The sequence below is a fragment of the Eublepharis macularius genome, chromosome 16 (genome assembly GCF_028583425.1).
Source record: "Eublepharis macularius isolate TG4126 chromosome 16, MPM_Emac_v1.0, whole genome shotgun sequence".
In the NCBI taxonomy this organism is placed as follows: domain Eukaryota; kingdom Metazoa; phylum Chordata; class Lepidosauria; order Squamata; family Eublepharidae; genus Eublepharis; species Eublepharis macularius.
The window spans coordinates 43,746,430-43,759,261 of NC_072805.1; the positions used below are offsets into that span (position 1 = coordinate 43,746,430).

The 12,832-nt window shown below is 44.1% G+C and overlaps 1 protein-coding gene across 1 annotated transcript in view; it reads left to right on the forward strand.

Annotated features, from left to right (window-relative positions):
• CDH13 (cadherin 13) overlaps positions 1-12,832 on the forward strand; it is an 879,383-nt gene that overhangs the window by 727,827 nt on the left and 138,724 nt on the right. The window lies entirely within an intron of this gene.

Here is a 12,832-nt window from a genome sequence, read left to right on the forward strand (position 1 = left end):
CTGATCTCATCAGATCTCAGAAGCTACGCAGGGTCGGCCTTGGTTAGTAATTGGATAGGAGACCTCCAATGAAGACCAGGTTGCAGAGGCACGCAATTGCAAACCACCACTTTAATCTCTTGCCTTGAAAACCCCACCAGGGGTCACCATTAGTAAGCTATGACTTGAGGGCACTCTCCACCACCATACCAGGGCCTCACCTTGATGCCTGGCAAATATGCTGATGTACGTTTTGATTTTTCCTCAGTGTACTCAAATTCACAAGTCTGATCTTGTAATATTTGCCAAGAAATTTTATTCCTTGCCTGGGTGAAATCTGAAAATGGCCATCTCTATCTGAAAGCATGCTAAATTGTGTGTAAAAGTGTACGAGGGAGTAAAAGCTAATATTGACATATGTTTTCGACATTGGTCAATTGAAGAAAAAGTCGTCTCGTTAACCAGAAATACGCTGAAGGAAAGTTAGATTTGGTTTCACCTTCCCGGGGATGATTGTTAATTGGCACGAGTTTGTATTCTTGGGCCTGTCGCCTGTTTTTGCTTGGAATTTAACTTCATTTCATTTCAAGCCTGTAATATGAAACTCAGTCGAAATCACCACCTTTTGTCAAGATGCTAGCAAGCACATTCCCTTTGAGGGCAGCTCATTTTGACAGTGCCATAATGACTTCTTCAATATCAGAGCTTCTAAATTTAGTCCGAGTTACCTTCATTGAAGAATGAATTCTGTTGAGAAAAAAAATGCATTTTTTTTTACAAAAAAAGGAGTGAGAGAAATCCCTCGTGTGTAGGAGAGGATTATGCCCTAGATTAGGGAGATTTTTTTTTTTGCATGTGTATGGTTTAAAAAAATGAGAAAATGGGAAGAGTTAGTTTTCTAAAATAAATTATGTTAAGAACGATACACCTCCTGCTTCTCCAAGATTCTTTTCAGGAATATGCTTGTTTTCTGTTTTCAAATCTTGCTGTGACTCTTTTCATTATTTAATTTTTTATTTAACAAAAGGGGGAACAGAAAAAAAGGGTAAGAAGGGGAGGAAAATCAAGATGAATATATGACTATGTGCTACAAAGATTACTAAAATACAGAGTTCAAGAACCAAAACCTTTACTAATATTAAAATAGATATTAATATACTTATTAATTAATTATTAAGTTTAACTAATACATATTTTCCACCTGTACTACACTCACACAATTCAAACCTGTTCCTGCTTATTATTTAAAATTAATAATAATAAAAAAGACCATGTTATTTCATTATTACTCCATGCTATCTTTTTTCCTTTTTATCAATAATAATAATTGGCAATATCACTACTTGTTTCTTGATGCAACTGATTACCATGACCTTTAGTATAAATATGAGTTACTATAAGAGATTTTAACCTATTTCTATTCCTTGGCCATTTCCACGCTACTCACCTTCATCTGGAATGGGGTGCAATGTTGCAAAAAAACCTCAGAAGATAGCGTCTTCTCGCGCGAGTTTTGCGATACATCGCGCAAAACTCGCATGAGAAGATGCTATCTTCTGTGGTTTTTTCACAACGTTGCGCCCGGTTCTGGATGAGGGTGAGTAGTGTGGAAATGGCCCTTATCTTGTACAAAACGATATTCTTGTATCCCTTCTGCCTCTCTTTACGTTGTATTTATATTTTACTTTACCTGCCCGTTTTCCTTGACGTTGCATCAGATTTGTCTGTTTCATTAATGCCAGTGTTATGAAATGTATGCAATATGTGCCATTTGTACTTAATATAAACATAACATTACAATTGAGTAAATGTCATGTGGGGGAGTACGAGGAAACAAAGGGACATGGAAATAAAAACTCACTGGTATAATTAGCGCATGAGAGAAGCAAAATCATAATGGGGATTTTCAAATGGAAATAGCCGGGATGAGAACCTGGAAACCAATCCTGCTTTTCATGAGACAAAATATCAGCACAGAAGATTCTTCTAGGACAATTACTTAGGGGTTCTCTTATTAGGTCCATGGCTCACCTCCTTCTTCAAAGTAGCTAGAACAAAGTGAGAGTGCATGTCTCTGGTGAACATTTGCAAAAATGCATGCGCTAAAGCCCCATGTATTGTGCTGCCTGCCACATGCCACTGCGTAAACTGTGGTACATTTAGAATGGCTATAGGCTATAGGCAAATTATCTTCCCACTGCCACCACCAGTAAGAAAATCGAGCTAGTACTTTTCTGATTGTTTTTGAAACTGTTTTTAAAACAACTGAACATCAGTTATAACTGGGTCCCCAACGTGGTGCCCATATAGGGTTGCCACGCCCCCTCGATCTCCCAGCTGGAGACTGGAGCCTGGCTCTTACCTTGGAGGAGCTCGTGTGCGTGCTTTGCGCGAGCTCCTGCAAGTATGATGTCATCACTTCTGGGAGTGATGTCATCACGCAGCCCCTGTTTGGGCTCTGATTGGGCCCGTTGTGGGCCCCTGCGGAGTGCAGGAATGCTTCCACGCCCCACAGGGGCCCACAACGGGCCCAATCTGCACCAAAACGGGCCCAATCCGCACCCATTTTGGCACAGATCAGGTCCGTTTTGACGTGGATTGGGCCCATTTTGGACCCTTGTGGAGCGTGGGAGCATTCCTGCGCTCTGCAGAGGCCCACAACAGGCCCAATCAGTGCCAAAATGGACCCAATCCATGCCAAAACGGGCATGGATTGGGCCCATTTTGGCATGGATTGGGCCCATTGTAGGCCCCTGCGGAGCGCAGGAACGCTCCTGCACTCCACAGGGGCCCCGATCCAGGCCAAAACAGGCCTGATCCTGGGGCTGCTGTGCACAGGGGCACGCGGCACCGCAGGGGAGCACGCATGGAAGGTGCGCACCCCCTGCTGGCCAGGTAAGTGGGGGCGGGGGTGGGAGGGTGGGGGCGGGGGATCCCCCACCCCCACCGGGGGTCTGGCAGCCCTATGCCCATGGGCACAACAGTGCCCACTGAGACCTTATCTGGTGCCCAAGTGTTTTTTAGAAAGTGGGTGGGTCTTTTGCAAAGCATGACTTCTAATTGGCCAGTGGAGTGTTGATTGGCTGTGCAGATTTTTAAAAACATTGCTTTGGCAGAAACTGCTTCCACAGCACAAGGATCTTCACTGTGTGACTGAAGTTAAGCTGCGGCAGCCATTTTGTAGCTGGCTCCATCTCCTGCAGCAGCCATTTTGTGGCTACACCCACCACACTGTGTCAGAATTCCAAATGTACCTGGAGACTCAAAAAGGTTGGGGACTCCCGAATTATAAAGAGAGACAGCCATCAGCAAAACTGTTTCCCTTTTCCCCATAGCAAGGTCCTCTACAGCAACTTCTATTTTCCATCACAAACATTCTGGGAGTCTAATCACGTACCTCCTGGTGCCTTGTCTAGTCTGGTCATTAGTAACTTACCAAGGCTAGTCTGTTTGTAAGTAGGATTTGAACACAAGAGTTCAACACTGCATCCAAAACAAAATGAAAGAGAAAGTCCATCTGCTTTCTGATTTAGCAAGATTAACCATCGCTGTGTGAACTTGAAAGCCATTAAAAATATATAGAAAGAAAGAGAGAGAAAAGTTAAATGGCCCAGAAGAAGGCAAAATTTAATAAAAATAGAAGATTCCTGAAAGCGCTGGCATTTGAAACATCTTGTTTTCTTCTCCCTTTTGTTGTGCCATGTTGTTTTAATTGTCTGCATTTGACAGGAATGCATTCTGAAGAGTGTAATTGCAGTTTTGCTCTAATAATTATTCTCTCCGCTGTTACAGGTTGAGAGACTAGAGTTAAGGGCAGTGAGGATTTGAAAATGAATTTTTTGACAGTGTGAGTGTGTGATGGCTGATGAGAACTGGCAGTAGAGCAGAGGGGTTTCCTTCCAAGACGGTGTGCTGGTACACAGTGGAGGGGACCCTGCTTCGATGCAAATGTCCTCTGGGGATAGTCAAAAACTTTTGTAGCTAAAATATTAACTTAACAAATCCTTGCTTGCTATTGACTAAGACCTGAAACAGACGTTACCTCAATTCAACCTGGGTTTCCTTGCCTCAAGGTTTGACGCGAAGTGTAGGCATCCTTGCAGGTGCATCGCTGCATTTCTCCTTCCCCTGCTTGCGTGGCCCGGAGCTACATAGCCTCATGTGCTCTGCCTCCCACCCACCCCCGTCGCACTGAGCTTCACTTCATCTCCCCCCCTCCCTCGCCTGGCCCAGCCCCCACAGAGAGACACCAGGCTGCACCAGGAGAGCGGGAGGAAAGGTTCCTGGAGCATGCTGCATCTCCCCCTCACTCGCCTGGCCCCCACCAGAAGCTGTGCAGCCCAGAACTGTGGGGACTGGGCCAGACAAGAGAGAGGGAGAGATGAAGTGACGCTCAGTGCAACGGGAGGGGAGGCAGAGCACATGCGGCTATGTAGCTCCGGGCCACGCAAGCAGGGGAAGGAGAAATGCAGCGATGCACCTGCAAGGACTCCTACACTTCCCATCAAACCTTGAAGCAAGGAACCCCAGGTTGAATTGAGGTAACTCATCACATCTGTTTCAGCTGTAACAGAGAACTGGTGTACTATAATGTACGTAGGCTGAACCAAGTCATAAAGTTGGAGCCATGTTTTCCCCCCTCCCCCAATTCAAACTTCCAATCTGTTTTGAGGATAATTTGGGATTCGGGTTCTGTGAAGTGTGGTAAACCCATTGTGCTACTCTTATTTGGCTTTGTGGTGTTTGCTCATAGAGTTTGATCACAGGGAAATCAGGCTACGTAGCTCAATGACACAGTGGCATGATCCCTGACTGGTTGGAAAGTGTCGCTAGCAAGAAGAACAAACCATGTGTGTGTGTGTGTGTGTGTGTGTGTGTGTGTGTGTGTGTTGATGTTTAGAATCATAGAATCATAGAGTCGGAAGGTACCTTCAGGGTCATCTAGTCCAACTCCCTGTTCAATGCAGGAAATTCACAACTACCTCCCCCACCCCCACACTCCCAGTGGCCCCTGCTACATGCCCAGAAGATGGCAAAACAACATCAGTATCCTTAACCAAAGTGACCTGAGGAAAATTGCTTCCTCAGCCCAAAGTGGCAATCACTGGACATGTAAGAAGGGGCCACGAGAATTAATGTCGCCATGGAAGATACCAAAAACAAATAGAAACAGAAACATGGTAAAATTTGGTGGATTGGTTTTGAAGAAGCAATAAGGTCCCTTAAAGTGTATTGTTTGGCTATTGTTTGATGGAACTCTTCAGGAAATGACTGGCACTCTGAAACTGTCAGGAGTCGGACCCTCTCACTGGAAGATAGTAAAGAGTCCAGTAGCATCTTTAAGATTAACCAACTTTACTGTAGCATAAGCTTTCGAGAACCACAGCTCTCTTCGTCTTTTCTCATTGCAAGAAGGTTGATGCATGCTTGCCAGTTCACAGAGGATTTAGGGCTGATTCTAAAAGAATCGGCCCTAGCTGAAAGCGTGTGTGCACTTCCGTGCTCCTTGCAATAATGTATCACTTCCAAAAGTGATAACATTGTACGAGGGGCCGATAGAAGGCAAGGTAAGTCCTCCTGACCTCTCCTGCTAGTCACCAGAAAAACTGGGCAACCCTAATCTTAAAATCCTTGGAAGAAGGCCTGAATGTACATACATAAATGTCCCCATTGGCTCTTTGAAACATTACAAGAACATGGTTAACATGCTCAGTGGATTAGCAGAGATGCAGTCGATGAATTAATTAACCAAAAAGAAGCTTAAATTACGTGGGAAAGTCTGTGTGCAGAGTTGGCCATTAATTGAGTTTGCCTCCAGGTGTGGCCCTCTCTTCAGTTACGATGAGAGGAATTTAAAAAAAACCAATGCAAGACTAAATATAGCCTTTAAAAAATTACATTCATTAACTAAAGGAAGACATATGATGTAACCTTTTGAGTTATAATTACAGTTTTGATGAAATAAGACCCTACAATTTTATGGCGGTGTTTTGGGCTTTTTCCATTGCCTTTCTTGCTCTTCACATTGTAGGAAAGCTGTCTGGGTTCTTTATTTTGAAGTCAATTTCTAATCTCTTCTAAAGGATGAAGGGGTGTAACCACGCTTAAAATGACCTGTCCCCAGAAATAAACCAACTTAATTACATTCCCATTAAAATATAAGAGCCGTTGTTATAATGTCCTTGTCTTCTGTTGGTTCCTTGGATGATTGACTTGGAAGATTATTAAATGCAGACAAGATGGGAGGAGATGTCCATATCCTATTGATTGTACCTTATTGATGGTTATTAAGTTCAAGTGGGAGCCAGTTTGGTGTAGTGGTTAAGAGCGTGGGACTCTAATCTGGAGAACCGGGTTTGATTCTCCATCCTCCACTTGAAGCCATCTGGGTGACCTCAGATCAGTCACATACTTTGTAAACCAGTCTGAGTGGGTGTTAAGTTGTGCTGAAGGGTAGTATATAAATCAAACGTTGTTGTTGTTGTTGTTGTTGTTGTTGTTGTTGTAGTTCAATGGTGTCGAACTGGCTGGGAAACTGTTTGTATGAACCCCCCCTCTGTCAAATACTGGAGTCATCAGTGTGCCATGGAAACATGTTTAAGGGCAATAGGAAGGGCAATACTGTGTGGTAACCAAGATGCACACAAAAAAGGAACAACCCACAGTAATAAGGTCTACAGACCCAAACAGTAATTATACAGTCTCACAAATGTAACAAAATGAGCCAAACACTTTATATATATATATCTCAAAATTCAGGCTGCTATTCACAGCTGTTAGGTAATCACTATGAAGAATGCACAAACCAAAAGTCCTCCCCTAACAGGGTGTAACGTCCCAAAAGTAACTTTCAAAATGTTGTAGAAGAAAGAAATACCTTCTACAACATTTTGAGGACTTTTGGTTTGTGCACTCTTGCACAACGACCACCTGTTCGTTTAGAATGGGGCCTCACGAACAGCTTGTTCCCGAACAGCAGATTGGACTGTTCGTGGCTTTTTAAATTCGTATTGCTGTTTGTGCCCATCTCTACTCAGGATGCAACTGTTTCAAACAGATGAGGGTGAACAGATGAGAAAGAGCTGCATCAAAATTGCGCACAGATGGAGAACACACAACAACCCAGATCTCTATCGGCGTGGGCTGGGGGAGCCCCAGTTATAGAGTGGTAAAATTGTGGAGCACAAAAAGACCACCACCCCACCCTTTATAAACACTCGTCATGAATATATCCGAGTGTGTGTGGGGGATGGTGAGTGGATTTTTCCACAAGTATATACAAGTGCACCATAAATTGGCTGCAACCGCACAACGCTTTCCACCCCCACAGATTTAAGAAATAGTGGACTTTGCAGTGTGAAATCCAAGTTAGAAAGCTCAAGTTCTTTAAAGCTGGTAACTTGATTTATGACTGTTATCTGTCATTTGCTCTGGAATTGTCTTGCCTTCTCAATTTGTTCTTTTGCTAGCATTGCTGAGTTTTTGACTCTGTTTACTTCTATCTGAAGATATTTGTCAACTGTATGTTTTTTTTCCTTTTAAAATGAAAAACTGACCCACATTATCGACTGACAACATAATTTTGCCTGCAAGAAGCTTTGGCGTTTATTTTTCATCCCAGGAGTTGCTTTGGGTAGCTTAATTTATCTGTTCTCTAAAGGGGCATTTTTCAATTTTGAATGTCTGGAGACTGAATCATCCCAATAAAAGTCCATTTGCAAGACGGTGAGAAAATTTCTGGAGAGTTGGGATCTGACCTGGGGCAGGCAGCAGGGTTTAGGTAGGGGAGAGACCTCAGTAGGCATAATTCCATAGAGTTCACCCTCCAAAGCAGCCATTTTCTTCAGGATAACTGATTTGTGTCATCTGGAGATCAATTATAATTCCGGAAGCATAGCATTCAGAGCACACAAAGTGATGGTATCAATGTACTCTACTCTGGTTAGACCCAGTGCTTTTTTTCTGGGGGGGGACGCAGGGGTACACATACCCCTAAACATTTTGTGAGTCTAACGGGAGAAAGTAAAAATTTTAAAACGTTGGAATTCCCGCTAAACCGACTCCAAACGTATTATGGATATTTATATGATTTGTTAAGTTTTATGAAATGTATGTTGGCAACAAAGATGTTTAGTTATATTTAAACTCACTAGGAGCGCTGTTTGTCTTACAAAAAATGGAACATTTTTGAGCATCGAACATGCCACCGAGATTGCTGGCATAATCGGTGATCGTTAGGGTGCAGACAAATACAAACAAGTCTTTTCTAAGCCACTTGGAGCTCTGGTAGTTGGAATCTAGCAAGGTGATTGGTCAGTCTTGTTGCTACCCCCAATGGCGGCGACCAATTTGTGTATTTGTGTATGTTTTACGCAAAGAACACAAAGAGTTTGTCTATACCAAAACTCTTTGGTTGTGCGCACGTGTCACTTTAGAGGGGCTTGGTTGGCATATTGATACCCATAATTCTCATCACCGACAGTCTTCTGACGTCATTTCCTTTCATGGTGTTTCCTGAGTCTCAGATGGAAGCGAGTGTTAAATCTGTGAAGTTATTGTGAGCTGTGTAATATGAGGTAATGCATGTTCTTGGTAATTTTGTCCATTGACTGCATTTATTTTTTTCCGATTTGAACTATAAAATGGTGATTTTCTTGAGTCAAACTGAGAGTACCCCTAAACATTTTTTTTAGAAAAAAAAGCACTGGTTAGACCTCATCTAAAATATTGTGTTCATTTTGGGGCACCACAATTTAAGAAGGATATAGACAAGCTGGAACGTGCCCAAAGGAGGGGAACGAAGATGGAGAGGGGTCTGGAGACCAAGTCCTATGAGGAAAGGTTGAAGGAGCTCAGTGTGTTGAGCCTGAAGAGGAGACGACTAAGAGGTGATATGCTAACCTTCTTCAAGTTCATATAGAGGATGGCGCGGGGATGCAAGGAGGGCTGGGGAAATGCATCTGCATATGTGAAGAAAGAGCTGTTAGATTCTGGAAGAGACAGATGTCATCGTCATCAGCTTCTGTGAGCTGGCTGAAGCCCCTTGGTACAGATTCTCTCTTCCTCTGGGATCTGCTGTAGGGTAGCAGGTTTCCTGCCCTAAATGAGTGCCTCTTTGCCTTCTCCTTTGTTCTGTTTGTATATTTGCAACTTAAGCAAACCAGACAAAAACACCAGCAGGGCTCTCTCCTCCACAAGGAACCCATCCAGGTAATCACAGCACAAGGGCATGATAGTTGGACTGCAGGACACGCAATGCACAAAACTTACCAGAAGCTAAGTAGGTCAAGGTCTATGTCAGTGTCTGGGTAGGAGTTCATGCCTCTTTATGGAAATGCAAACAGAAGAGAGGTCCCTATCCTGACAAAGACTAAATTGAGATAAAGGGAAGGAGAGGCTAACCCACCAAGAGAGAATGGAGAGAGTAGTTTAGAGACCAAGTCCTATAAGGAAAGGTTGAAGGAGCTCGGTATGTTTAGTCTGAAGAGGAGAGGACTGAAAGGTGATACAATGACCATCTTCAAGTACTTGAAGGGCTGTCATATAGAGGACAGTGCAGAGTTGTTTTCCGCTGCCCAAAATGGTTGGACCAGAACCAATGGCTTGAAATTAAATCAAAAGAGCTTTCGGCTAAACATTAGGAAGAACTTCCTGACAGTTAGAGCAGTCCCTCAGTGGAACAGGCTTCCTCAGGAGGTGGTGGGCTCTCCTTCTTTGGAGGTTTTGAAGCAGAGGCTAGATGGCCATCTGACAGCAATGCTGAGTCTGTGAACCTGGGCAGATCACGAGAGGGAGGGCAGGAAGGGTTATGTCCGTGCTTGGTTGTCGTGGCCCCTTCTTACACGCTCAGGGTAAGGCCGATCTTCAGGAAGCAATTTTCCCCAGGACAGTTTGGCTCGGGATCTTGATGGTGTTTTGCCATCTTCTGGGCATGGAGCAGGGGTCACTGGAGGTGTGAAGGGGGAGGTAGTTGTGAATTTCCTGCATTGTGCAGGGGGTTGGACTAGATGACCTTTCCAACTCTATGATTCTAAGATTTGGCTTTCTGAATTCCCTCCCCTTCTCTCCTCGTACATGGCAATAATAAAATTAAACATATTAAACATTAAACCACAAACCATAGCTGCTTCTTTGATACATCTGAACCACAAACTCTAGATTTGCTGTTCAGCTGAAGATTAAATAGCAATTTCACCATCCTGTTTTGGAAGACCAAAAATAAACCATAATCTGTAGGGAGAGCATGGGCAGACCTGTAGCATCGTGGTTAAGTGGTTGGGCTGTGCATCAGCACTCTGCTAGTTTAAATCTCACTATTGAGCTCACTATGAGCTCAGCAGGTGACCTTGGGTCAGCTACTCCTCTCAGCCAACCTCCCCAGATGAATTGTGGGGATAATAACAACACTGACTTTATTCACTGCCCTGAATGAATGAAATCCTGCCCTCAAGTCATAGTTGACTTATGGCAACCCCCTGGTGGGGTTTTCATGGCAAGAGAAGAACAGAGGTGGTTTGCCATAGCCTGCCTTTGCAACCCTGGTCTTCACTGGAGGTCTCCCATCCAATTACTAACCAAGGCTGACCTTGCTTGGCTTCTGAGATCTGATGAGATCGGGCTTTCCTTGGCAGCACTAATCTGTCCAGAAGGGTAGCATATAATCCCACTGTTATTGTTATTATTTAACATTTGGACATGGTGACAAATGGTGGTTATCCATGCAAACAGAAACCTTTCATTGTGTAGCTAAGTGTGAGAGGAGAAAGGATAGGGGAGGGAATTTGGAATCCTATGAATTTCTTTCACTTGTTTCCATTTTAAAATATGGTTTGGTATTACATGGAAACTGAGTTTTTATATTCTTTAGCGTACTAAAAACATGCCAAAAAAAATTGTCTGATTGTGAGATGTTTGTAACAAGTTCAACACATACATATACCAGGCAATCAATGCCACCCACAACTGGTTTCTTCTGCTAACTGGCAGGAGTGCAAAAAAAAAAACCTCAACCCTGGACAGGAAAAGGTGCCTTCGAACAGAAGTGCTTTCCGTGCCAGACCGCTGCTCCTGAAAGACGTTCACCTTCAAGATTTTCACCTTATGTTTGCTTTTCATATAATATTTATGGGCCATTTCGGTTCAAACCACCACTTTCTCATGTCACAAACCATGCATAAAAAGACTAGCAATTCATTTGTTTGCTTCCCCCTCTCTCCAAAGTCTGGGCCGTAACTGCAGAAGCACACACGCTTTAGCTCAGACCCATGTACAAAGTGTCTGTTCAGCTTCGCTAACAAAATGTCTATTAGTCAAATTGACAGCTATTAATAAAATTCTGCCATAAGGTAGTCTGCTTTGAAATTGGGATTAACATTCGCCACCCACCCCCGAATTAAGCGTGTGTGCATTTTAATTTCTCTGGGGGGGAGAAGAGGAGGAAAAAGATCTTCCTAAACTTATATTATTTGAATTGAAATTAATGTTAAAGGTCTGAGTTCAAACAGTAGCATGTTTTTTTGTTCCACCAGGCATAATTATCATCCGCATCTCGTTAGCCGGATATGAATATCTGAAGATTTAGCGGTCTTTCTAATTTGCATGATAGTTTTAATTGCAATTGAAAAGGCCACGATCAATAGTCGTCTTCTTGGGAAGCTGCTGATTTAACAATAAAGCAGGATATTAGGCAAAATGATATCTGAACGGGGGCAGGGCTCAGCCGCAGCGCTGCCTCCTCCGTTTATGTGATGCTCACATATGTAAAAATCTGCTCCATGCATTCTCTGCAGCATGTCCTTGATTTTAAATCAGAGCGCTTCTCTTGAAGACCGGTCAATATCGTGGGGAGGCGGGGCGAAGGGTGCAAGTGGTTGGTCTGGGGGCGGGGCCAATTGGCAGGTTTGTTTCCTGGTTTGTGGCTCTTGGCTGCTGTGCTGTGCTTAGAGTTGCCAACTGCAGACTGAGAAATTCCTGGAGATTTAAAGGTAGTGCCTGGGAAGGGCATGGTTTGGGGAGGAGAGGACCTCAGAAGGTTTGGGTATAATGCCATGCACTCCACCTTCCAAAGCAGCATCTCTGTGGTTTGGAGATGAGTTGGAATTTCAGGAGATCTCCAGGCCTCACCTGGAGGATGGCAACACTAGCTAAGTTGGCTGTAGTTTTTATTCCACTTTGCCTTCAAAGGTAGTTGTTATTAGAGATGGGCACGAATCGAATTACGACCCACGGCAGCCATTTGAGGGGCGGGAAGGCCATTTCCGGCCTCCTCTGCCACCCTGCGGACCCACGCAGCAGCGGAGGAGGCAAAAAACGGCCTTCCCGCCCCTCACGGGAGGAGGGGGGGATGCCACGGGCCGCAGGGTGGCTGAGCAAGGTAAGTGTGGGGCTGGGGGCTGGGGGCTTGGGTTTGGGCTGTTTAAAGGGCCCTGCCACTTGCAAGGCAGGAAAGGGCCCTTTAAACTGTCAAATGCCCCTTTCCCTGCTGCTGCTCAGCAGCTGGAAAGGGGCATTTAAACCCCACGAACCACGAACCGTGAACTGGTTCATGAACTTGCCCCAGTTCGTGCCAGTTTGTGGTTCCTGGTTCGTGAAAACCCATGAACCACAAACCTCATGGTTCAGTTTTTTTGTGTTTCGTGCCCATCTCTAGTTGTTGTTTCTCTCCCCCTCCACATCTCCCTACCTTAGATATCTCTATCTTAACATTTCCTGTAGTTCAGACCCTGGGATTCTCTCTGTTGTTTTATCTTCACAACAACCCTGTCAGGTAGGGTAGACTGAGAGCAAGAAAGGAGAAGAGAGAGTCACTTGGTCTTGGTTGCTCTGTATGTTTCATGGCAGACTGGGGATTTTG